Consider the following 26793-nt stretch of genomic DNA (forward strand, 5'->3'; position numbering starts at 1 on the left):
AGCCAGTGGATAATCCATCTTAATACTTTAGTTTCCCAATTCCTATTAGGATGATTTAATAAACACAATTTAGTTTTATCCGTATTCATTTTAAGTTGACGATTCAACATCCAATTCTCTATCAACTTCATGCAATAATTTAGTTTTAATTTAATATGATCTAACGAGCAGGAAAAAGGAATGAGAATAGCAATATTTGCAATACTCATTGTGGAAATCCTGAAAACCTCACTGGCAACGGGGTACTCCGGGACTCAGAAACACTGCTTTAAGTGATGCAGGTGAATATGAGTCCTGCCTATGTTCCACCCAGACAATTTGCAAATAAAGGAGGCTGTGCATGCAAATCAGGTTCATGCAAATTCATTTGGATATCCTGAAAACCTGACTGGCAAGAGGGTACTCCACGACCAAGTTGAGAAACACTGCTATAGACTAAAACTCTTAACACTTGCATTATGAGGTCATAGAACTTTATGGTTATAGAAATATTGTAACATAGCGGCAGATAAAGGCCATATGGCCCATCTAGTATGCCCATCCGCAGTAACCATTATATCTTCCTTTCTCCATTTTCCTTTCTCTGGAAAAGATTTTGGTATTAACGTAGAACAAAATCTTTTCCAGAGAAAGGAAAATGGTAAAACCAGAGGACATAATTTGAGGTTGAGGGGTGGTAGATTCAGGGGCAATGTTAGGAAATTCTACTTTACGGAGAGAGAGGGTGGTGGATGCCTGGAATGCGCTCCCGAGAGAGGTGGTGGAGAGTAAAACGGTGACTGAGTTCAAAGAAGCGTGGGATGAACACAGAAGATTTAGAATCAGAAAATAATATTAAATATTGAACTAAGGCCAGTTACTGGGCAGACTTGCACAGTCTGTGTCTGTGTATGGCCGTTTGGTGGAGGATGGGCAGGGGAGGGCATCAATGGCTGGGAGGGTGTAGATGGGCTGGAGTAAGTCTTAACAGAGATTTCGGCAGTTGGAACCCAAGCACAGTACCGGGTAAAGCTTTGGATTCTTGCCCAGAAATAGCTAAGAAAAAATAAAAAAAAATTTAAATTGAATCAGGTTGGGCAGACTGGATGGACCATTTGGGTCTTTATCTGCCGTCATCTAGTATGTAGATCCCACACTTTCTTGAATTCAGACACAGTCTTTGGCTCCACCACCTCTACCGAGAGACTATTCCATGTATCTACCACCCTTTCTGTGAAAAACTATTTCCTTAGATTACTCCTGAGCCTATCATCTCTTCACTTCATCCCTTGCCCTCTCACCTCAGAGTTTCCTTTCAATTGAAAGACTCGTCTCGTGTGCATTTATGCCATCAATACAATAAAGCATCAGTATCTGTCCATCATCAGCCAGCCAGTTTAGTTTCTCTATGAAATCTTTTATGCATGAATTCTGTGTCTATGTAATTCTGGGGTTTGATTTTCAATATTTTTTTCTAATTGGCTAACAAAGCGTCTCTCCGTTATCTCTAAATTGTTTCACTGCCCCGCCTTTGCATAAGAGAGAGTGAAAGACAAAGGTGGGAGAAATATAGCCATATAAAAAAAGGTTTAAATGTTAATCTGAAATGAATGCCAGGATAAAATCAGTTCAGGACACTATGAAGTTGTGTCTCAATTCCCAAACATTGTAAAATTAGAAGATTTATTTCTTTGTCTGCAAGTGGCTAAATTTACTCTGAGGTTTGGCTTTTGCTTTCCTCGCTGCCTGTTCCAACAATCACCTTATGATAATTTTATTGCGTTTTCAATGTAAGCTTGTGTTGTTCAATAAGGCACAGACAATTGACTGTTTTCCCCCTTTGTTGTAAGAGTCATTCTCTGTGTTGGCCTCAGAACAAATGGTGTTATAATTCCTCCAGGGAATCAATATCCTCCAGTAAATATTCACTGCCTTATTCAAGATGCAGATTGCAGTGTAAGAGCAAAATTTATTGTGTTCAAATATGGACTGAAGGTAGGAAGTTTAATGTAGGTTGTAATTAAAGCTTTGCTGATAAAAATGCAATATATTTCCACTGCTAAACCTAGAGGAAGCCATTAAGGCTCGAATTCTCTATAGGGCGCCGATATTGGTGGTTGCCTCAAAACTGGCCACCTATAGCATATCAATCGCACGACGGAACCCTAAAGAGAATCGCGCCTCAGTGAAAGATATCCACCGGAAATTTAGGACCGGGTCTTCCAGGCCTGGTACACCAACAGATCTGTGCAGAATTCCACTCCAAACGTGCGCCGACAATTACGCGCACGGTCAAGTGAGCACTGGACAATTGCAGCCCGTGAGACTCTTCAGGCCCTCAGACTACCCACAGCTCCTTGAAACCAGGTTGTTTGGTGTGGCTTTTTTTTTTTTTTTTTTGGGGGGGGGAGATAAGGTTACTGACCAGGGTCTCAAGTTTTGCATCCCAAGAGGCTTTAATAATTTAAACAAGAATGTTCCACTACAAGATATAATTGACAGCTGCATTAAATGCATTACATTACATTAGTGATTTCTTTTCCGCCATTACCTTGCGGTTCAAGGCGGATTACATCCAAACTAAAACAAGAATTACATTTCAACTTTGAAGTAATAGATTAAACGATGAGATAAAATTTTAAGGGAGAATTAGGGGTTTTAGATAATGTTTGGTAACTAGAAAAATTAGAGAGTACCAAGGGTTTATAGAGTGTTGGTAAGCTATCACTATTAGTTCACATTATTTCATATAGAATGATTTTAACCCTTCAGGTATCCTTTAACCACTGTGAATCGGTATTTCTGCTGTAGGTTGGTTTTATGCTTTGAATAAATTCTTGTCTTCTAAATATAGCTATTCAAGGCCTTCTCTACAGTCTTGTCATTCAGTCCTTGACTATTTGTTACAAAGAAGAGCTGTGGGATCTTACTACTACTGCCTATCATTTCTATAGTGCGTTCATAGTGTTGTACAGTACACATGTAAGAGACAACCCCTGATCAATAGAGCTTACAATCTAATTAAAACAGACAAAGAGAGCCAATAGGGGATCTTCCTTCATCGCCCATTCACAGCATTACAACAATGGCAAAGTCAACTTTCAGGCACTGCAGAACGGACATTATTGGGCAGGACTCCTTGATGACCTTAGGGAAACCGTCCAATAGAGCATGAAAGCCTTCATAGCATCGTTCAATGTTTCCGGCTATTCGCATCGCCAAGAGCAAACTTCGCCAGATCATAGCCAGTCATGCGTACGCCAGTTGTAAGGTCCCATGACACCTCCATGTCAAGTAGGTCACCCAACCACACAGCGGGATGAAACCGCCCAGGGGAACAAGAAAAGCAGACATGTCGGTGATCAGTGATTCTGAAGAGGTGCTCGGGAATGTAATTGCCTTCAGTATGTCAGAATGAGGGAACAGTCATACAAAGCAGTTTTCTCTGATGAGACTTTAATGTGACATTAATGAGTAGCTTAGCAAGGATACAGCTGATTTGTACGAGTGCTTAGCTGATGAAAGAATAACCTTGTTGTCTTTACTTTTCTATTTATAATGTACCAACGCTTGTGACTGTAAACTAGAACAATACATTTATGATACAGTGATCCTGGCTCGCAGGGACCGTTCTTTCACAGTTTGATAAGGTTTATATTCTTGTTGAAGTTATATCGATCAGATGTGAAGCCTCCTTTTGCACTGAGCATATAGCGATGTGGCAAGCTGCAGACTGTACGAGCACATCTCAAGGGGTCCCACGGTCACTCATATGAGAAAAACATCCAACAAAAGGGGATCCTTCACATGTTCATCTTCTAACGTGCAAAGAAGGATGTTACATTGGTGAAACAGGCCAGATGCTAAAAACTAGGATCAACTCACGCAGATATATTAAAAATTGCAATACTAACCACAAACTTCACCAGCTGGCAAGCAATGTTTCCTCTCCTGGAAAATGGCCTGACATTGAATAGCTGAGGCTAGTAAAATGAAATAATGACAAATCTATATTTTAAAATTTTTTTATAGTTTTTTTTAAATTATGTCAAACGTCAGTATGTCCCTTGACATTTTAAAACCACATCACATCCCTAGATTCGACAAGAGCTCTCAGAAGAAATATTGAAATTGTCAATTGTGTTTGCCCAGTGGCTGCCTTTGTTCTCCCTGGTCTCAGGTCAGTAGTTTTGCTCAATAAAATGGAAAGAGGTCTGTATTGCCTACAAAAGTGTTGTGGCAGGATCAGGAAAGGCATGTTGTTGCAGGGAAAGAATCACAGCAGGCTGTAAAGTCAAGGAAAATAGTGTGATTATGTTTTGATCAATGTTCTGACAAATAGCTACAGCGGCTGAAAGGTTTACGAGGCTGGAGACTTTAGGCATGAGAAGCCGGCCAAAAAATACTGTTCGAGAAGTAAAGGTAGCATTTCTGATATCAACATCAATTAGATAGCAGTGCAGAAAGGCTGAACGAGAGTCTTCACTTTATTTGGAAGTGAGACCTCTAGTGGCGTCCTTTAAGCTCATCATCCTGAAATCGCAGAAAAGCCCATAGTAACATAGTAGATGACGGCAGATAAAGACCCGAATGGTCCATCCAGTCTGCCCATCCTGATTCAATGTAATTTTTTTTCTTCTTAGCCATTTCTGGGCAAGAATCCAAAGCTCTACCCGGTACTGTGCTTGGGTTCCAACTGCTGAAATCTCCGTTAAAACCTACTCCAGCCCATCTACACCCTCCCAGCCATTGAAGCCCTCTCCAGCCCATCCTCCCCCAAACGGCCATATACAGACACAGACTCGTGCAAGTCTGCCCAGTACTGGCCTTAGTTCAATATTTAATATTATTTTCCGATTCTAGATCCTCTGTGTTCATCCCACGCTTCTTTGAACTCAGTCATCGTTTTCTTCTCCACCACCTCTCTCGGGAGCGCATTCCAGGCACCCACCACCCTCTCCGTAAAGTAGAACTTCCTTACATTGCTCTTGAATCTACCACCCCTCAACCTCAAATTATGTCCTCTGGTTTTACCATAAGAACATAAGAATTGCCATCTCTGGATCAGACCCTCGGTCCATCAAGTCCGGCGATCTGCACACGCGGAGGCCCCACCAGGCGTACCCTGGCATAGTTTTAGTCCCCATATCACTGTATGTTTCTCAAGGGAGATGTGCATCTAATTTACCCTTACCCGTATCACCCTATGCCATTCTTAAGGAGATGTGCATCTAGTTTACCCTTAAATCCTGGTGAATTTTCCTTTCTCTGGAAAAGGTTTTGTTCTACGTTAATACCCTTCAAGTATTTGAATATCTAAATCATATCACCCCTGTCCCTCCTTTCCTCTAGAGTAAACATATTCAGGGCTTCCAGTCTCTCCTCATACGTCTTCTGGCGCAAGCCTCCTATCATTTTCGTCGCCCTCCTCTGGACTGCTTCAAGTCTTCTTACGTCCTTCGCCCGGTTTAGATAGAATCGATACGTCCGGGTTGAGATGTGGACAGTTTCGGTAGTACTTTAGAAAAGGGTCCAGCAACATAGATGCTTTTCTAAAATACTTACAGGAATACAGCTGTATGCATTGTACGTAAAGCCTCTCTTTATTGTATTTACATTTTTTCATTGTATTCACAATCTCTTTTACTGTAAACCGCCTAGAAGTCGCAAGATAGCTGGCGGTATATAAAAATAAAGTTATTATTATTATTATACAATTCCAAAGTGGAAAACATCAACCGAGATAACTCGGCAACCCACACATCCAAAGGTTTGCAAAAGATCCTGGAAAGAAAAGTCCATAAACCATTATTAAGGTGAACTTGGGGATAATCCACTGCTTATTCCTGGGATATTTTTCTCTTTTAGGATCACCAGGTATTTTTGATTTGCATTGGAAATAGGATGCTGGGTTTGATGGACCATTATTCTGTTTGTTCATTTATATCCCACCAACATACATACAAAACTATAACATTACATATACCATCAACAATAGAAAAACTCCCATAATACAAGAAGAACAAACCATAAAATACACAGGCGACCTGCATCTTATTACCTTCTTCTCCTTTTCATTAATAACAGCCTCAAACCTTATCTTTCGTATGGCAGAAAATGTTGCCGCTTCGACAAGAGGTAAAAACAATCGAGTAGTTAAAGAGTCGATCTCCTTTAAAACCTCCTAGAAAAGACTACCCACAATGAGCAGCTTTAGGAAGCATATACATGTCCAAGAGCAGTTATTAATACCAATATTGGTATGTTAAGGCATTCACGTTCATACTTTTTCTAAAAGGGGGAATACACAGCAAATTTTTTCCACATGTAAGCCTCGCTCCCTTGCCATCTACATGTAAAGATACTGGTTTTCTACATGTGTCCGAGATGCAAGTGTAAATGCCGGCCATGACCTATTTGCTTAGATAATAATAATAAATGTATTTATATACCGCAATACCTCACGGTTCAGTGTGGTTTACAATAAAAGGTAAAAGCTGTTAAAACAGTGAATTTACACCACAAAGCACAGTACATTATATATAAAATATAACATTAAGAAATTAACTTATCTAGATTATCCGTATTTATCAAACAGATAAGTTTTTAACAATCTTCTAAAGGCCTGGTAAGAAGAATTTCAGATCAAACCACTAAAACTTTTGTTCCAAAGTCCTGCCTGAAAGGAGAGGGTTCTAGTAAGAAATCTTTTGTATACACAACCTTTTATTTAGGGGGGAAAAATAAGGTTGTATTTTGTGAAGAACATCTGTTTTTTACTAGTTCAAAATGATCTAAAAGGTAACTTGGTATAAGACCATATAATGTTTTATGACAAATACAGGCAAATTTAAAAATTATTTTTGCCTCTACCGGAAGCTAATGCAACTTTCGATAGTAAGATGTTGCATGTTCTGATTTTTTTTAGATTAAAAATTAGACGCACAGCCATATCTTGGATGATTCACATCCTCCTAATGAATTTTGATAAGAACCTAGGTAAATGATGTTACAATAGTCTAAAAAACTCAGAACCGAGGAATGCACAATCAATCTAAAAGACAAACAGTCAAAATAAGATTCAATTGTGCAAACGATAAAGTTTCAGTTAAGATATACTCCTAAGATTTTAATAACTCGACTGATGGGATAATTAATTCCATTCAACATTAAAGTTTCAAGTTTATTTATTCATTTGATGAATCGCCTATTAAAATTGATAGGCGATGTACAAAATCCAAGTAGAAAGTAATACATAGAAACTATCATTTTAACAATATAATTACGTAAAATACAAACATGAAGTGGGAAGGGAAAAATTAAAGGTTACAATCTTAAGTTTGGTAGAAAAAGGAAAAAATAAGAGGTAAGGGGCTATAATCCAAAGCACAGTTAAAATCATCTCTAAAACATGTAAAAATTTCAAATATTAAAAGCCTCGATAAATAAATAAGTTTTTAAGAGTTTTTTAAATGTTGCAAAGTCTTTTTCAGTTCTAATGTATTGAGGGAGGGCATTCCACCATTGTGGTCCCATTACTGTGAACATATCTGATCTCCTTGTACCTATGATTTTCAAAGAGGGTACTGAAAGCAGATTTTGACCAGATGATCGAAGAGAACGTTGAGAACTGTGTGGGATTAAAGATCGAGAAATAAATTGTGGTTCATTAGATGCTAGTGTTTTAAAGATAAGTAGCATTATTTTGAAGATAATCCTATGGCCGATTGGCAGCCAGTGTTCGTCTTTTAGTAGTGGAGAAACATGATCGTATTTTTTCGGACTTGCCCAAAAAAGTCTTCAGTTTTATTAGAATTTAATTTTAACCTAAATTCTTTTGACCCTTGCTCAACAAACAATTATGGATAATAAGAAATGTTGAGTATCTGATGTTAACGAAGAAATAGGGACTACAATAGTTATATCATCTGCATAACTATATGATTTCAAGCCTAGATTTGATAGTTTGTTGCCCAAGGATGCCAAATAGGCATTGAATAGTGAGGAAGAAAGTGAAGAACCTTGCGGCATTCCACCTGTGTTACTCCAGACACAATAATATTGTTCGTAACTACAAACCTGTTAAGTGTGATATTTTTAAAATCCTTCAAACTAAGAGAGCACAATCCAAAATACCAATTGTATCTACAAAGTTAATCAGAATTCCATGATCTACTTGATCATGCACTGCTCAAATTAAACTGCAAGACCAATGCATTGCTATCTATATTGATAGGGGTTGCCTTTTGTCATCAATTCTTGTATGGAAACATCCCAGAATTGTTTAAAGCCAGTATGTCTAGTTAAACACCAAACAAATCAGTATGTCCTGAAAATTCAGCTTTACTGAAGACGAACGTAAACCCAAGGCTTGTTGAGACTGGCAAAATGACTTTCTGCTGTTCAGGAGTTTAAAAAATGGACCTCCCTCGTGGGCCAAATACGAAATTGCCATGTAAAGGGTACGTTCAGGGAATTACTCAAGACACAGCTATTTGTAGAGGCTTTTTTCTAGTTATTAATTGCCTTTTGTTGGCATGTTGAACTGTTCATGATCATTCTTATCAGAAATCATAAACTGGGCCTCTTCTCCCTCAAACAGAGGAGATTGAGAGGGGACATGATAGAAACATTCAAGGTACTGAAGGGAATAGACTTAGTAGATAAGGACAGGTTGTTCACCCTCTCCAAGGTAGGGAGAGCGAGAGGGCACTCTCTAAAGTTGAAAGGGGATAGATTCCATACAAACATAAGGAAGTTCTTCACCCAGAGAGTGATAGAAAACTGGAACGCTCTTTCGGAGTCTGTTATAGGGGGAAACACCCTCCAGGGATTCAAGACAAAGTTAGATAAGTTGCTGCTGAACCAGAACGTACGCAGGTAGGGCTAGTCTCAGTTAGGGCGCTGGTCTTTGACCAGAGGGCCGCTGCATTAGCGGACTGCTGGGCACGATGGACCACTGGTCTGACCCAGCAGCGGCAGTTCTTATGGTTTTAGAACATAAGAACATAAGAAGTTGCCTCCACTGGGTCAGACCAGAGGTCCATCTCGCCCAGCGGTCCGCTCCCGCGGCGGCCCATCAGGTCCGCGACCTGTGAAGTGGTTTCTGACCACTTCCGTAACCTACCTCAAGTTCTATCTGTACCCCTCTATCCCCTTATCCTCCAGGAACCTATCCAAACCCTCCTTGAACCCCTGTACAGAGTTCTGGCCTATCACATTCTCCGGAAGCGCGTTCCATGTGTATGTCATGATGATTCCGCTTTTAAATTATGTATGTAACTTTGTGAACCGTTTAGTTACACGGTATTAAAAATTTTTTAAATAAACAAACATGTGAAGGACCAGCATATCGACCGTGCATTCCTGGATGCCTTCCGGCTGTGGCACCGGGTTTAATGTGCCATGGGGCCGCAAAGTTTGCAGGACACCGACGTATAAGCAGCACAACCCAGCTTGGTTTATCAGCCTCTAAGATCTTTTAGTCTGTATCAAGAAACCTTATTACAACTCTATCATGTCACAAGTTACCATGGGAAAAGCCTGAGCTGAGTAAGATAATAGCCAGAGACAGAACAATCTACTAGAGGTGTCATTTTCAACTGTATTGTTTGGCAGAGAATTTTCAGGTTGAAAGAAGCATTCAGCTCTCATTACTTTAGTCCTTTTTAGCTTCCTTCCAGGAAACAGTTAAGTGGCCTGTTTCTTTCTTCAAAGGGCAATACATTTTTGCATTTGCCATCTTTTGAGAGATATGATGTATGGTTAAATGTGCCATGAAAGAGTGTATGCTCGTGATTCTATGCGGGTTTTTTTGAAGATCTCTTAGTTAAGATGAGTCCCTGAAGAAGTAACAATTTGTGAAATGGTTTAGCCTCTGTCGGACAAGTTAAGTGTGTGGGGAGGGGGGGGGGGTTTGCACAATGCGGAGTTGTATTATAAATAATTATAAATTGAAAGAAACAAAAAATAAAAATAAAAAAATTATAAAACATTGCCAGAGGTTGTGGTAAGTGTGGATAGCGTAGCTGGTTTTTAAGAAAGTTTTGGACAATTTCCTGGAGGAAAAGTCCATAGTTTGTTATTGAGAAGGACATGGGGAAATCCATTGGTAGCATGGAATGTTGTTACTCTTTGGGATTCTAGAATGTTGCTACTATGTTGGATTCCAGAATGCTGCTGTTCTTTGGGAATGTTGCTACTCTTTGGGTTTTGGCCAGGTACTAGTGACCTGGATTGGCCACCAAGAGGACGGGCTACTGGGCTTGATGGACCTTTGGTCTGACCCAGTAAGGCTATTCTTATGTTTTTTGGACCAATTAAGATTCATACCCCATTAAGACACTCACCTATTGGTAGTGTTTGGGTGTCTGAGGTCAATTTTCCTTGGAACAATATCTGCTTGAAGGTTAAAACACTCAAGTCTCAGTATTGGTTCACATTTATTATATGCTCCAAAAAACAAAGAAATCATAAAAATATATCATAAGAATTACACTAAATTCATAATAAATATGGACTGTCAAATATGGAAATTCTTTTCACATCCCTCCCCCTCAATTTTGTATCTTAGTTTAAAAAACTATTATTCAACCCTATTAAGTCCTACTGTTCTTTGAAGGGGTGCCGAAAAGTTCTCAGTTCAGCCAACCAACTTCCTAAATTCTGAGCGTTAATTTTGCTGCTGGAGCTGAAAAGTGCGTCATCTTATTTCGTTCAGTGCCAATTTGCAGAAATAAAATTCTGTGTTTTGACATTGTTTCAGATCATTGATTGAACCGTATCTAAGCCATTCTCTTTTTGGTTGGACTGAGAACGTTTCAGCACCCCCCCCCCCTCATAGTGTAGGAGTAGTAATTAGTGGTATAAACTAATTATAAGTAATTAGTCCGAAGTTATATGGCTCTCAGGTCTAGGGAAAAGCACTGAATTACAAACCAGGGAACATGCTTATTCACTTGGATATGCCAGACCAGAATTATAGCATTTCATACAACAATGCTACAATAGATATACAAAATAGCACTGCTAAACATGTGGAAGCACTTAGCAAATCTGGATCAGACACAGAATATGCCTTCAGAAACACAGATTAGAGAATGACACGGTGACGGTTTACCCGCGGCCACCGCATTTAAGCCGCGGGTCACCGCCGAAAACGGGGAAGAAAACTAGCAGTCGCTGCGGTGACGGGGACAAGGCCATTCACCGACCGCGGAAACGGTGAACAGGTTTGTCCCCGCGGGCCAATGTACCCCCTTCTAGGAACCGCTATTTCACCGTGCTCCTCATTTGTCATTTCAACCCTTCCTGCCAATCGCAGCAGAAGGGTACCCAATCCCTCCTGCCGGTCCTCCCAATGGCCTCCCCTAAGATCGCCGGCAGGAGGGTACCCAACCCCTCCTGCTGGACCCCCCCCAACGAACCCTCCCACCCCGGAACCCCCTTAGTCTTACTTTTCAAGTTGGACCGGACAGCTCCTCGCTCGTCTGGCCAGCAGGCCTGCCTCCGTCCAAATGAGGCGGGCCCGCCCCTCCCCTCCCCTGCCTAACCCACAGGATCCTAGGGCCTGATTGGCCCAAGCACCTAAGGCCCCTCCTATAGCGGGAGTGGCTTTAGGTGCCTAGACCAATCAGGCCCTAGGATCCTGTGGGTTGGGCAGGGTAGGGGCGGGCCCGCCTCATTTGGACGGAGGCAGGCCTGCTGGCCAGACGAGCGAGGAGCTGTCCGGTTCAACTTGAAAAGTAAGACTAAGGGGGTTCCGGGGTGGGAGGGTTCGTTGGGGGGGGGGTCCAGCAGGAGGGGTTGGGTACCCTCCTGCCGGCGATCTTAGGGGAGGCCATTGGGAGGCAGGGGAGGGGAGGGGAGGGGCGGGCCCGCCTCATTTGGACGGAGGCAGGCCTGCTGGCCAGACGAGCGAGGAGCTGTCCGGTCCAACTTGAAAAGTAAGACTAAGGGGGTTCCGGGGTGGGAGGGTTCGTTGGGGGGGGGTCCAGCAGGAGGGGTTGGGTACCCTCCTGCCGGCGATCTTAGGGGAGGCCATTGGGAGGACCGGCAGGAGGGGTTGGGTACCCTTCTGCTGCGATTGTCGGGAGGGCCGTTGGGGGGGTCTACAGGAGGGGTTGGGTGCCCTCCTGCCGTGATCGCTGGGGGGAGGGGAGACTTGCAGCCGTAGCCGCGGTCACTATGCTAATCACGGCAGCATTTAAAGTACATGTCGTGTTTGTTTTTGCATTGCTAGCCCCAGGGGTGGTGGAAGATTAGTGATTGAAAAACTGTATGAAAAATAACTATTTTAAATTTAGTGATCAAAATGTGTCAGTTTTGAGAATTTTTATTAATTAATTTTTTCTCTGCGTGTTTTGTTTTTGTATAGTTATTAACTAATATTTAACTAAGTTTTAAAGTTTTAAAGAATGTTTCCTTTATACGTAAATAAAGAAAAGTGAATGGGATTGCAGTGGCGGTGACGGGGCGGTGAATGGGGTGGCAGTGGCGGTGACGGGGCGGTGAAGAGGATGGTGAGACGGGGACGGGGCGGTGACGGGGTTGGTGAGACGGGGACGGGGCGGTGACGGGGATGGTGAGACGGGGACGGGGCGGTGACGGGGACCAATTTTTTCACCGTGTCATTCTCTAACACAGATCTCACAGAGACAGAAAGACACACAGCTACAGTTATAACTGAATTAATTACCACATTCCATAAACCTATTTCCTTTCCTTGCTCTCTCCATCCTGAGACCAAATTTCCTAATAGCTCTCCAGGGCTCCAACCCCTCCCTCTCCAAATACTTCCTTCTACTTCCCCCCTCCCCCATTGCAACTACAGGCATTAAACCCCCTCCAATCTGTCTATCCCCTCCCCACCCCATTTTATCTTCCTAATCCCTTGCCTCTAGTGCAGTGGTCTCAAACTCAACCCCTTTGCAGGGCCACATTTTGGATTTGTAGGCACTTGGAGGGCCTCAGAAAAAAAAAAATAGATATCTTATTAAAGAAATGAAAATTTTGCATGAGGTAAAACTCTTTATAGTTTATAAATCTTTCCTTTTGGCTAAGTCTTAATAATAATATTGTAATTTATAGCTAAAGAGACATATGATCAAGAAACTATTTTATTTTACTGTTGTGATTATGATAAACATACCAAGGGCCTCAAAATAGTACCTGGCGGGGCCGCATGTAGCCCCCGGGCCGTGGGTTTGAGACCACTGCTCTAGTGGGTTTGGTGCATGAACAATCCCTGCTCAATCCTGCCCCCTTCTGGCACTGGATTCAGAATGACACTGGCAACCCCTAGTGTACGTGGTTTTTGGGGGGACTTACCTTATTATATGATAAAGAACATGAAACAGAAACTAGATTTGATTCCTTTTCACCAAAAAATTTTCAATACTCGATACGTTTTGCAATTGCATTCTGCTCATTAAATTGCAGATCCATTCTCGTCTCCAGTACTAGACAATGACAAATGAAAGAAGCCATCATAGAGGTAATATAATTATTTTGAAATGCTACTTCAAACTATAAATCATAAGGAAATGCAAGTTGCAGTAGTAATAGTGAGTTACAAAATTCCCCTATAGACCATCTCCAATAAGTCATTTTCTACCTCTAAATAGCATACCAAATTCTAAATTATAATTTCATTACATTTAGTACTGTGCAAAAGTGGACACTGAAAAATTATCTGACCGGAAAGTGAGGGATAAAAAAAAAAAAATCCATAAATCTTCCTGGCAGTTGTATAGTTTCAGAGCTTGGTGGTACTTTGGTACTTATAGAAGCAGCTATTAACTAATGGATGTACAAATCTGACACCATAGCATCCACAACCTCCAGTCTGATTGTGCTTTTTTCTCATTTGCATTATTCCTCCACCAGATTATGTGACGTTTCATTACTACAGGAGTGCGGTATAAACGGCATCTCAACTCCTCTTTTGTTTATGCCGCCATTACAATTTGGAATAATCTGCCTGTCCACATTAGGACAGATTTCAATTTCTTAAGGTTTCGTAAAAATATGAAAATGTTTTGATGTGATTTGTTGTACATTTGATTCAAATGATAAGATAAGATACGACATTTCTGGTGCCAAGGGCAGACCTTCAAATTATGACATCTTTCATGAACATAAGAACGTAAGAACTGCCATACTGGGACACACCGAAGGTCCATTAATCCCAGCATCTAGTTTCCAACAGTGGTCGACCCAGATCCCAAGTAACTAGCTTTGAGGAGTGTTCAATAATTTATCTACCTGAGTATGAAAAAGTAGAAAGCGTGTTGAAACAAGTCTGTGCATGTGACATGCCTCAAGGTTACTCTTGCACAATTGTGGCTCAGTGCAAGTCTAACATTGCAAGAGACAGGAGGTCAGGAGAGTCCTCGTGTGAATGAAGTAAGAAACGGCTAGATTTAGAGCACCGTTCAGTGATAAAATTTTACACTAAAGAAGGGAAAAATCCAAAGGATCTATGGACTTCTATTTTAGGAAATGATCCATTTACCTTTTTTAAACCCCGCTGCGCTGATTTCACCACATTCTCCATCAATGAAGTCCAGAGTTCACATGTTGTGTGAAGAAATATTTTCTCCGGTCTGTTTTAAATCTATTACTGTACTTAGTAGCTTCATCGCATGCCCCGTTCATCCTGGTCCCCTTTACACACAGAATTTTTACCCATACGGATTCCAAGATGTGTTCTGCTCCTGTAGAATTTTCAGGGCGTTCAATTCAAGGCCCTCCTTAACATAGAACACTATGCCTCCACCAATTTGATCCGCCCTTTCATGGCGATAAAGTTTGTAATCCAGTATGACGGTGTCCCATTGGTTATCTTCCGTCCACCAGGACTCAGAGATGCCTATTAAATCTATCAATGCTCTCACCTTGTGTCTTAGGCGTCTGGCATTTGCATACAGATGTTTCAAACAATGTTTTCTTACACAGTGATAAATAAATAATAGTATAATCTAATATAATAAAACGCTAGGCCGCGCATGCGCACTTCCTATGTGTGCGCCGGTTTTCTGTGAGCTGTAGCGACACATAGGAAGTGCGCATGCGCGCCTTACGGTCTGTCCTGCTCCCTGTTGAAAGACGCAGCGGTCACCGCCTCTCCGCTCTCTCTCTTCCTCCCCCCCCCCCAGGCGGATGTCGACCGTGGCAGCCAAACCCGGAAAACATTTTAAGGTAACCCTTCCGGGTTTTAAGTTGGACACTGCTTCTCCTGCGGCGCGGCAGCCTGAGTCGGATGTCAGCTGCCTCCTTCCCTCCCCCACAACCCGGCCAGAGGCGCAGCCGACAAACCTACCCAGAGCCAGAAACGAAACGCCGAGGTCATCTAGCTGTGGGAGGGGCGGATGGGAGGGTCAATGGGGTCGGATGCACAGTGGCGGAGGCGGGGGAAGATGGAAACAGGCTGATCACCGGTTCTACTGCACAGGGGGATGGGAGGGAGGCAGGCAGGCTGGCTTCGGGGGTGGGGTTGGGTCAAAGTCTGGAAGGCAGTGAGGGGGACATAGGAAGGAGGCACTGAGGGCATTAAGGACACAGGACAGAGGCACTGGGGGCACTAAGGACACGGGAAGGAGGCACTGGGGGCACTAAGGACACAGGACGGATGAACTGGGGGCACTAAGGACATGGGAAGGAGGCACTGGGGGCATTAAGGACATGGGAAGGAAGAACTGGGCTACTAAGGACATAGGAGGCACTGAGGGCACTAAGGACATAGGATGGGACAGTATGGACATAGGAAGGGGGCCACAGAGACAGGCAGGCATGGCACAACAAAGAAATACAGAGACAGAAAGAAAGATAGACAGGGGGCCAGGGAGAGACACAGACATAAAGAATGACAGACAGACAGCATCCAAGGAGAAAGAGACAAAGAAAAAAAACAACCCCAAAATAGATGTCTACTCTAGCACCCGTTAATATAACGGGCTAAAATACTAGTAGTATAATAAAGCAGCTCGTTTCTTTTACATAGGCTAACTGAGTGGTTGGTTGATTCCAATATATTTCAATTCATTCATCTTTGCATTCAGGTTAGGTAACTGGTGGCAAGTTTCGAGTCCCTGAAAATCATTTCATTGTGTGATCTGTCCCACTCTAAGTTCTATGTATTTGTAATTACGAATGGATCGCAATGAAAGGGACTAGGGAATTTCATTTAAAGCAAAATGCACAACAACATTCAAAATGTCAGGAAAAATCATTAATTTAGGCACCAGTGAGCTTGACTGACTCATTAAATGCAGATTTCTTTTCCTGCAGTCGGCAAACACATGAATAGGCAGTCCATGTTTCCTAAGCTTGTTTGGATCCCCTGTCCTTACGGCTGGGACATTCAGAGCACCATTCGGGTTGTCGGCTGTACTATGCGTGCATCGTTTCGTCCAATACAAGGCTCTCTATATTGAGACTTTTGTAAAAACAGGTTGAGGCTTATATTGAGCTTAATTACCCGTCTCTGAAATCATGTCACTACAAGAAGTTCCTTGACAGAATGCTATCATTCCAGGCAGCCAAACTAAACACATGGCTCGTAAAACCCATACTCGAGGCCGCGTCATACGCCGACTTCAGAAAATCACTGAAGACTCGCCTCTTTAACACAATTTAAGTTCTCTTCCATTGATAATTCTGTATCCCTGAAAGCTCTTTCTCTTCCCATCACCCCCCTTATCCCCATTGCATGTATATTGTTGTAAACCCTTTCTCATTACATGCATCTTCTCTTAAACTGTCCCGAGCTCATGTATCCTGTTGTAAACCGTTCTGTACTTCTGTATCCGGCTGTAATCATCGGTTGCTTGTTGCAAACATCTCGTATTCTCATTGCAGGTATCTTGTTACAAACCGCTCTGAACTTATGTATCTTGTTGCAGACCGCTCTAAACTTATGTATCTTGTTGTAAACCGCTCTAAACTTATGTATCTTCGCTCTGAACTTATGTATCTTGTTGTAAACCGCTCTAAACTTATGTATCTTCGCTCTGAACTTATGTATCTTGTTGTAAACCACTCTAAACTTATGTATCTTGTTGTAAACCGCTCTGAACTTATGTATCTTGTTGTAAACCACTCTAAACTTATGTATCTTGTTGTAAACCGCTCTAAACTTATGTATCTTCACTCTGAACTTATGTATCTTGTTGTAAACCGCTCTAAACTTATGTATCTTCGCTCTGAACTTATGTATCTTGTTGTAAACCGCTCTAAACTTATGTATCTTCGCTCTGAACTTATGTATCTTGTTGCAAACCGCTCTAAACTTATGTATCTTCGCTCTGAACTTATGTATCTTGTTGCAAACCGCTCTAAACTTATGTATCTTCGCTCTGAACTTATGTATCTTGTTGCAAACCGCTCTAAACTTATGTATCTTCGCTCTGAACTTATGTATCTTGTTGCAAACCGCTCTAAACTTATGTATCTTCGCTCTGAACTTATGTATCTTGTTGCAAACCGCTCTAAACTTATGTATCTTCGCTCTGAACTTATGTATCTTGTTGCAAACCGCTCTGAACTTATGTATCTTGTTGTAAACCGCTCTGAACTTATGTATCTTGTTGCAAACCGCTCTAAACTTATGTATCTTGTTGCAAACCGCTCTAAACTTATGTATCTTGTTGCAAACCGCTCTAAACTTATGTATCTTCGCTCTGAACTTATGTATCTTGTTGCAAACCGCTCTGAACTTATGTATCTTGTTGCAAACCGCTCTGAACTTATGTATCTTGTTGCAAACCGCTCTGAACTTATGTATCTTGTTGCAAACCGCTCTGAACTTATGTATCTTGTTGCAAACCGCTCTAAACTTATGTATCTTGTTGCAAACCGCTCTGAACTTATGTATCTTGTTGCAAACCGCTCTGAACTTATGTATCTTGTTGCAAACCGCTCTGAACTTATGTATCTTGTTGCAAACCGCTCTGAACTTATGTATCTTGTTGTAAACCGCTCTAAACTTATGTATCTTGTTGCAAACCGCTCTGAACTTATGTATCTTGTTCTAAACATATGTTTCTTGTTGTAATCACCGCATACTCTCATTGCATGAATCTTGTTGTAAACCGCTTTGAACTTATGATATAGCCATATATAAGAAATAAAATTATTAGTAGTAGTAGTAGTATTTTTTCTAAATGCCTGTCACAGATTTTAAAAAGCACTGTGTGGATGATTTTCAAAGCGATTTACGCTGGCTTGTACTAGGGTTACCAGATTTTCTGTTCAGAAAATCTGGACCCCCTTAGACCCGCCCCCAGGCACACCTATGTTCCACCCATCCCCGCCTCACCATGCCCCAGACCCGCCTTCAATCCCTCCCCAGACCCGTCTCAACCCCTCCCCCCTGCTGCCTGCTCTGGTCAGGCAGGGCATCCACACGTGCGCACATGCGAGGCGATGCCATCACATATGTGCGTGTGATGTCATTGCGTTGCCCTCCTCCCCGAGGGAGGCTTTTCAAAACCCAGCCAAAATGCCTCGTGCCAACTTGTGCGGTAAAACTCACCCCAAGGGTGCACCGCTGAGGTCTATAAAAGTGAAAAGACTTGTTATTAACAACATCTAATAAATTCTGCATTTATATATGTTATGCATTAAGTTGATGCATAGCAGGTTCAACAAAGTTATACAGAATCACGCCAACTAAGAGAACAAAAGTTTTGATATGGATGACGGCATCCAGAAAACTATGACTCGATGTGCGATGCACTCCAAGCCATCAGCATTTTGTTTCCTGGATGCTTTAATGCTGATCAAAACATTTGTGACATAATAGAATTAGGTCCATACCACAATTCTTTACCTGCATCGCTTTTATTTGTGAAGACTTTAATTCAGAGGTGTCAAAGCCCCTCCTCGAGGACCGCAACCCAGTCGGGTTTTCAGGATTTCCCCCCAATGAATATGCACGAGATCTATTTGCATGCACTGCTTTCATTGTATGCTAACAGGTCTCATGCATATTCATTGGGGAAATCCTGAAAAACCGACTGGATCGCGGCCCTCAAGGAGGGACTTTGAGATCCCTGGTCTAGAACAGACATGGGCAATTCCGAACCAGCCATAATCTAATCGGGTTTTCAGGATTTCCCCAATGAATATGCATGAGATCTACGTGCATGCACTGCTTTCAATGCATATTCATTGGGGAAATCCTGAAAACCCAACTGGATTTTCCCAACTGGATTTTCCCGACTGGATTTTCCTCGAGGAGGGGCATTGACACCCCTGCAAGTTTAATTAAAACTTTTACATCAAGACCATCGTCTACACAGTTTCTTTTGTTCTTGGTGACTTTTTGTTCTGGTTTTGTTCTTAAATACCAAATTGATCAGGGCCACTGGCTGCTCATTTTCTCCCTCTACTACACACTGTGATATTGCCCAATCTTTACACTCCCCCCCCCCCCCTCTGTTTGTCTCCTGCCTTCCTGAATTACTGTACAGCTTTCCCCGCCTCCCATCCCCCAATCTTTCTGAGAAGCAACACTTCATTGCGTTATTCTTGACTTTTCTTCTTCCAGCCCATTTATCCCGTTATAACGTTACCTGCCCAGAATTTCAATCAACGCGGTTTCGCCTGGCTCTGCAGCAGTTGAATGTGTTACCAGATATACCACCTAATGACTTTGTAGAAATATTCTCCCAGAGAAGACATAAATGCAGCAAAAGAAGAAAAATGTCCACCCCCCCATCCCCAACATATACCTTAACAGCGAGAGAAAACCAAGCTGAGACTTACAAGATCATGAAGGGCATAGAGAGAGTGGAGAGGGACAGAAAGAGAGAGAGAAAGGAAGATAGAGAGAGAGAGAGAGAGAGAGAGAGAAAGATTGGAGAAACTGGGACTCTTTTCCCTGGAGAAGAGGAGACTTAGAGGGGATATGATAGAGACTTACAAGATCATGAAGAGCAAAGAGAGAGTAGAGAGGGACAGATTCTTCAAACTTTCGAATAATAAAATAACTCAAGAGGGCATTCAGAAAAGTTGAAAGGGGACAGATTCAAAATGAATGCTAGGAAGTTCTTCTTTACCCAACGTGTGGTGGACACCTGGAATGCACTTCCAGAGGATGCAATAGGGCAGAGAACGGTACTGGGGTTCAAGAAAGAATTGGACAATTTCCTGCTGGAAAATGGGATAGAGGGGTATAGATAGAGGATTACTGCACTGGACCTGTTGGGCCGCCGCGTGAGCGGACTGCTGGGCACGATGGACCTCAGGTCTGACCCGGTGGAGGCTTTGCTTATGTTCTTATGTTAAGGGCTCCTTTTACGAAGGTGCGCTAGCATTTTTAGTGCACGCACTGGATTAGCGCGCGCGCTAGCTGAAAAACTACTGCCTGCTCAAGAGGAGGCGGTAGCGGCTAGCACGCGCGTTAAGGGCCCTAACACGCCTTCGTAAAAGGAGCCCTAAGACTCCACAGAGGCTTGGATTGTAAACGTTTGGGTTTTCGGGAGCCTGACGCAAAGCCGTTGAGTGTATTTTGCAGCAAGACCAACATTTTCATTGTCTCTGTTTTATGAACTCAAATTAAATCCTTAATCACACTTTTATGCTGCAGCTAAGTGCTACATTCCCTTTCAAATATAGCTTTAAACAATCTTGCACACAGTTTTTAATGTCCTACTGTTTATGTTTATTAAAATTTTACATTCATAGAATTGGTAGCAAAAAGGTTCTCTTATAAAACTTGACTACAGTACAAGTTAAATTTCATGTACTTATAGACCTAATAGGATAAAACTATAGAAACCTGCTATGTTTTAAAGAGATTTATACTGTATGGCCTGGACTCTCTAAACGGCACCAATAGGCACCCTACGTCAGTGAGAAACACAGTTTAAATGATGTCTTTCACTGATTTTCAAGGTGCCTACTGGCACTTAAAAATATCAGCACCAGAATCACGTCTCCATAGGCACTTTAAGACTCTTAAGCACTCGTTCATACAGTCAACCAGCATTTATTGACCGACTTCTTATTCTCTATTACCCTGCCAAATATCTTCGTTCTTCAGAAGGTAGTGGTGAACGGTACCCCATCCGAAGCATCGGACGTGATCAGTGGAGTGCCGCAGGGCTCGGTCCTGGGCCCGATTCTATTTAACTTATTCATAAGAGATATGACGCAAGGACTTAGAGGAAGGGTATCACTGTTCGCTGACGACGCCAAACTTTGCAACATAGTAGGCAAAAGCTTATTACCTGATAATATGACACACGACCTACTGTTGCTGGAACAATGGTCAACTACTTGGCAGCTAGGCTTCAATGCTAAAAAATGCAAGATAATGCACCTGGGTAAGAGAAACCCGCGTAGAACTTATGTACTAAATGGTGAGACCTTGGTTAGGACCACGGCGGAACACGACCTAGGGGTGATCATTAGTGAGGACATGAAGGTTGCCAATCAAGTGGAGAAGGCTCCTCCAGGGCAAGACAAATGATGGGGTGTATCTGCAGAGGTTTCGTCAGCAGGAGACCTGAAGTTATGATGCCATTGTACAGAGCCATGGTGAGGCCTCACTTGGAGTACTGTGTTCAGTTTTGAAGACCACACTACCGAAAGGACGTGCTGAGGATCGAGTCGGTTCAGCGAACGGCCACCAGGATGGTCATGGGGCTCAAGGATCTCACGTATGAAGAAAGATTTTAAAAATTGCGGCTGTACTCACTTGAGGAAAGAAGAGAAAGGGGAGATATGATTGAAACATATAAGTACATCACGGGACGCATCGAGTCAGAAGATGATATCTTCTGGCTCATGGGACCCTCGACCACTAGAGGGCATCCACTGAAGATCAGGGGAGGGAAGTTTCATGGCGACTCCAGGAAGTACTTCTTCACCGAAAGAGTAGTGGATCATTGGAACAGACTCCCACTCCAGGTGATAAAGGCCAGCAGCGTGACGGATTTTAAGAGAAAATGGGATACTCACGTGGGATCTTTAAAGGAGTAAATTCAGGGGAGGGGTTACTTGGAATGGGCAGACTTGGTGGGCTATAGCCCTTTTCTGCCACTTTTTTCTATGTTTCTATGTTTCTACATCACAAAATCTCTTAATTGTTCCATTTCTTAAACTTATCAATTCTTTAAGAATTAATAATTTTGCCGTCACCGCGCCTACTTTATGGAACTCGTTGCCTCACCATTTACGGATGGAATCTTCAATAAAGCAATTTAAGGCAAAGCTCAAAACTTTTTTTATTTAAGGATGCTTTCGAATAAAAATGTCCTCTTCAGGATTAAACTAATGCCAGTCTTTCTACCCATCCTTTGTTTTTACCCTTAATGTTCCCTTTACTTAAAATTTTGTAGTTCTTCCCTCTTTCCTATCTGTGTGTAATCAACTTACGTGCTCTTTGTCAACGTCTATTAGATTAACACTGTCTTGTTTTTAATATTTTAATACCAAACTTTTTTTTTTAAAACTCTTACTTTTTTATTGCTGTACACCGCCTAGAAATTTGAATAAGCGGTATAACAAATATTTTAATAAACTTGAAACTTTAGGCATGGCTAATGACGGAAGTGGCGTTAAGACAACATAAAGCACCTATGAAGGCCTAATTCACATCAAAGGTAGGCATCAGAAATGTAGGCCTGGAAAACCCTGGCCTACTTTTTCCAGAGGCACAATTCTCTAACCGGTGCCGTCGCATGATTTTTTGCTTGATATGGAATTTGACTGCCGATGGATATTGATATAGGTAATTAAGAACATAAGAATTGCCATAATGGGACAGACCGAAGGTCCATCAAGCCCAGTATCCTAGCAGAAGTACCTGCCAGAAACCCACAAGAGTAGCAACAGTCCAGAACTGAGACTGTGACATCATAATGCCTCATTCCACCAATGCCTAAGAGCCAACCTCATCAGTGATGTCACAATGGCTTGATTGTCCTATACTTGATTCACATAAGAAACATAAGAATTTGACATACTGGGACAGACCGAAGATCCATCAACCCAGTATCCTGTTTCCAACAGTGGCCAAGTGGATCGATTTCTTTACTTCATCAAAAATTACAAAGACTAGGAGACTCTCACAGTTACAGGGAGATAACTTAAGACCAAAAAGAGGAAACATTTTTTCTACTCAGAGAATAGTTAAGCTCTGGAACACATTGCCAGAGGATGTGGTAAGAATGTTTAAAAAAAGGTTTGGCCAAGTTCCTGGAGGAAAAGTCCATAGTCTGATATTGAGACAGACATGGGGGAAGCCACTGCTTGACCTGGATCGGTAGCATGGAATGTTGATACTGTTTGTTTTGGGTTTATTTCTCAGGTACTTGCGACATGGATTGGCCACCATGAGGATGGGATACTGGGCTAGAGAGAGTTGCACGGGGACAGAAATCCCACCTATCCCTGCCCGTCCCCGCCAGGATCCTCTCCGTCCCCACCCGTTCCCATCAGGATCCTCTCCGTCCCCACCCGTCCCCGCAAGGAATTACCTCCATCCCCGCCCGTCCCCATAAAAAGCAGCAATTACTTCTGACAGGATCATCAATTCCACAGTTTCTTTTGTGTTTGCGTTGCTGTTTTCCTTGTGGAATCTCTTTGGTGGAACCCTTTTTTTTGTTTTCTGTTCAGGTAATTAACTTATAAACCCCCTCTTTTACTAAGGCTGACGTGTCCATTATATTACATGGACGAATCCTGCTTCCAAAGCCTTCCATCCCCGTGGGAGTCCCGTTGGCTAGAGGGGGTCCCCGTGGGAGTCCCGTGGGCCAAAGGGGGTTCCCCATGGGAGTCCTGTGGGTTAGGGGGGATTCCCGCGGGATTCCCACGATCCCCGTTCCCGTACAGACCTCTATACTGGGCTAGATGGACCATTGGTCTGACTCGGTAAGGCAGAGCTTTTGCATCTGAATAAAACTGGAAAGGGCTGAGCTGGAGATCGAAGAAGTAAAGCATGTCGTTTCCTTGATATATTCTTGTCATTCACCGCCTTGAACCGAAAGACATTTGTGCGGTATATAAATAAAAACTTATGTTCAGATGATAATATGAAACGAAACAATTTTACTCTTAGGGCTTCTTTTACACAGCTGCGCTAGCCGCTACTGCCTCCTTTTACGCAGGCGGTAATTTTTTGGCTAGCGCGCGCTAAAAACACTAGCGTACCTTTGTAAAAGGAGCCCTAGTGTTTATTGTATATTTTTGGATTGGAAATGTCACAATGCAAAAAAGCAGATTCTACTAGTGTTTGTTTTGTATGAAAATGATCCCAGTATCACATCTCTATTCACAAATTAACTTACACATCCCGGGGGGGGGGAGGGAAATGTATTTTGATTATTATAATTACTTAATTATAATATTGTAATAACATAATATGTCTTCTTGTATTAATAGGGAGGAGGGGTGAAAATGATTGTTTTATGTATTGTGTATTTAATAGTGGTTTTATGCAGTGTTTATGTTCAATTAATTGTATTGCACTGTCAAAGTTTGAAAATCAATACAGATTTTAAAAAAAGAATTAAGGGAAGAGGGAGTCTCTAGATCTACTCAGCTTGCTCTCTCCCAAGACTCCAGTGGCCTAGGTGACTGCCTAGGGGACTGCGTCAGACCGGCTCCTAAAAATCTTCAGTGATGGAGATTCCATCCCTCAGGTAAACATTGATTATAACTTTGACTTGCTTGATTACTCTCATAGGAAGCAAGATAAGAAATAAGAATAAATTAAGGAGGGCTCGGATGGAACCAAGCAAACAGGAAGAGGAAGTTGGTTTTACCACCAAATGAGCAGTGGGCCAGTGTTTTTGCTTCCTGCCTTTAACTCAAACTGCCCATATAGCAGTTCCAAATGCTCATGGCACCAGGAGATCAACTCTGCCTACCCAAAGAAGAGATTATTTATTGTGAGCTTCTATAGCGCTACTAATGATTAGAGAGTTAATTCAGAGCGGTTTGCACGAGCTTCTCTAAAGGCATTACAATACAGAGTTACAAAGAGCTTCTGCAAGGTGTTACAATAATACCGGCATAATTATGCCATAATCAATCATCCTACTTATGTTACTGGCACATCGATCATCCTACTTATATGAATATGTTTATACCAAAATCATCCTTCGCAAATTCACATATAAAACCAGCTAAGAACACAATATTTACACACCTCCGAAGGAGGTTGGCCAAGTCAACTAAATCTATATACATGTATCTGTATCGTGTTTTCTGTTTATCTTTGAAATATTATCTTCCTCAGAGTCTAGTTTTCTGGGCTTTGTCCATTTATATCCCTATTGCGTTCATCCTATCATGTTTCTGGTGGAGGGGAGGGGGAATGGGGGCTAGCCGTCTGTCTCCTCTGCGTTGTTTTATTGGCTAAAGTAGTCCGTGAAGAGGATGGTCTTTATCCCTTTTAGCTCTTTTGGAAGGGCATTCAACCACCGAGAACATTCTTTTCTCGGCATTTTTGAATTTGATAGAAACATAGAAAATGACGGCAGAAAAGGGCCACGGCCCATCTAGTCTGCCCACACTAATGGCCCACCCCCTAACTACCTCCATGAAGAGATCCCATATGCCAATCCCATCTCTTCTTAAAATCTGGTACGCTGCTGGCCTCAATTACCTGTTGTGGAAGATTATTCCAGTGGTCAACCACCCTTTCGGTGAAGAAATATTTTCTGGTGTCGCCATGAAGTTTCCCACCCCTGATTTTCAAAGGATGTCCTCTTGTTGCCGTGGGTCCTTTAAGGAAAAAGAGATCCTCTTTCACCTCGATACGGCCTGTGACATATTTGAACGTCTCAATCATGTCTTCCCTCTCTCTGCGTTCCTTGAGTGAGTACAGCTGCAACTTACCCAGTCGTTCCTCATACGGGAGATCTTTGAGACCTGAGACCATCCTGGTGACCATTCGCTGAACCGACTCAACTCTCCGCACATCTTTTTGATAATGCGGCCTCCAGAATTGTACACAGTATTCCAGATGGGGGTCTCACCATGGATCTGTACAACGGCATTATGACCTGGGGCTTACGGCTGACGAAACTTCTACGGATACAGCCCATGATTTGTCTAGCCCTGGATGAAGCTTTCTCCACTTGATTGGCAGTCTTCATGTCTTCACTAATAATCACCCCCAAGTCACGTTCTGCTACTTTTTATAAAGATGCTGATACCGTGTTCCGTGATTTATAATAAAGATCAGTCTAAAAACTCATAGAGCAAGGATCTCTTCAGTGTTTACAACATGCATAAGGTCTCAAAGTCACTTCTTGAATCACAGGATCTTCTTATTTTTATTTGCCGTGGACAATAAATATCTTTCTGATGTAAAAATTTCCAGGTTTTGAAATTTGAATAAATTGAGTCCCCGGCGACTACCTGCCTTTCATCTAATGTATGAGCTGTCAAAAAAAACCATTGTTTTCCGAGATTGCCAAGACGGCATTTTGTCATTGTTTTCAACAGAGACATACAGATTGTTCAATACCAAGCTAACACACATAAAGAAACCTTTTACAAAATTGAAAGGCAATATAAATCAAGATAAGAGGTTTTCCTTAATATGCTCAAACATCCTTGCCAGCTTTCATTATTCCGTGGCATGTGGTGCAAATGGAAGTTTAATAATAAATATTCATCCGAGTTACTTGACTTTATTAGTCTTTTTTTTTTTTCTTAAACCTAGAGGGTGCATGCTGTCCATTTAAAACAAGAGAATTATTTCACATTAGCATCCTCCACATTTTTCTGTCTTGCAGGTTATTACAACCATGTTATTGTGATTGAGGCAGGCCAGCTAGCACAAATTAGTAT

The 26793-nt window shown here is 42.1% G+C and overlaps 1 protein-coding gene across 4 annotated transcripts in view; it reads right to left on the reverse strand.

Annotated features, from left to right (window-relative positions):
* FSTL4 (follistatin like 4) overlaps window positions 1–26793 on the reverse strand; it is a 529137-nt gene that overhangs the window by 439927 nt on the left and 62417 nt on the right. For 3 of the 4 annotated variants that reach the window (XM_033927449.1, XM_033927448.1, XM_033927445.1), the window contains exon 2: window positions 13309–13439. The exons of the other annotated variant lie outside the window; for it this stretch is intronic. The gene's annotated coding sequence lies outside the window, so the exon portion shown is untranslated. The remainder of the gene's footprint in view (window positions 1–13308; window positions 13440–26793) is intronic. 4 annotated transcript variants of the gene reach the window in all.

The sequence above is a fragment of the Geotrypetes seraphini genome, chromosome 18, assembly GCF_902459505.1.
Source record: "Geotrypetes seraphini chromosome 18, aGeoSer1.1, whole genome shotgun sequence".
NCBI classification, from domain to species: Eukaryota; Metazoa; Chordata; class Amphibia; order Gymnophiona; family Dermophiidae; genus Geotrypetes; species Geotrypetes seraphini.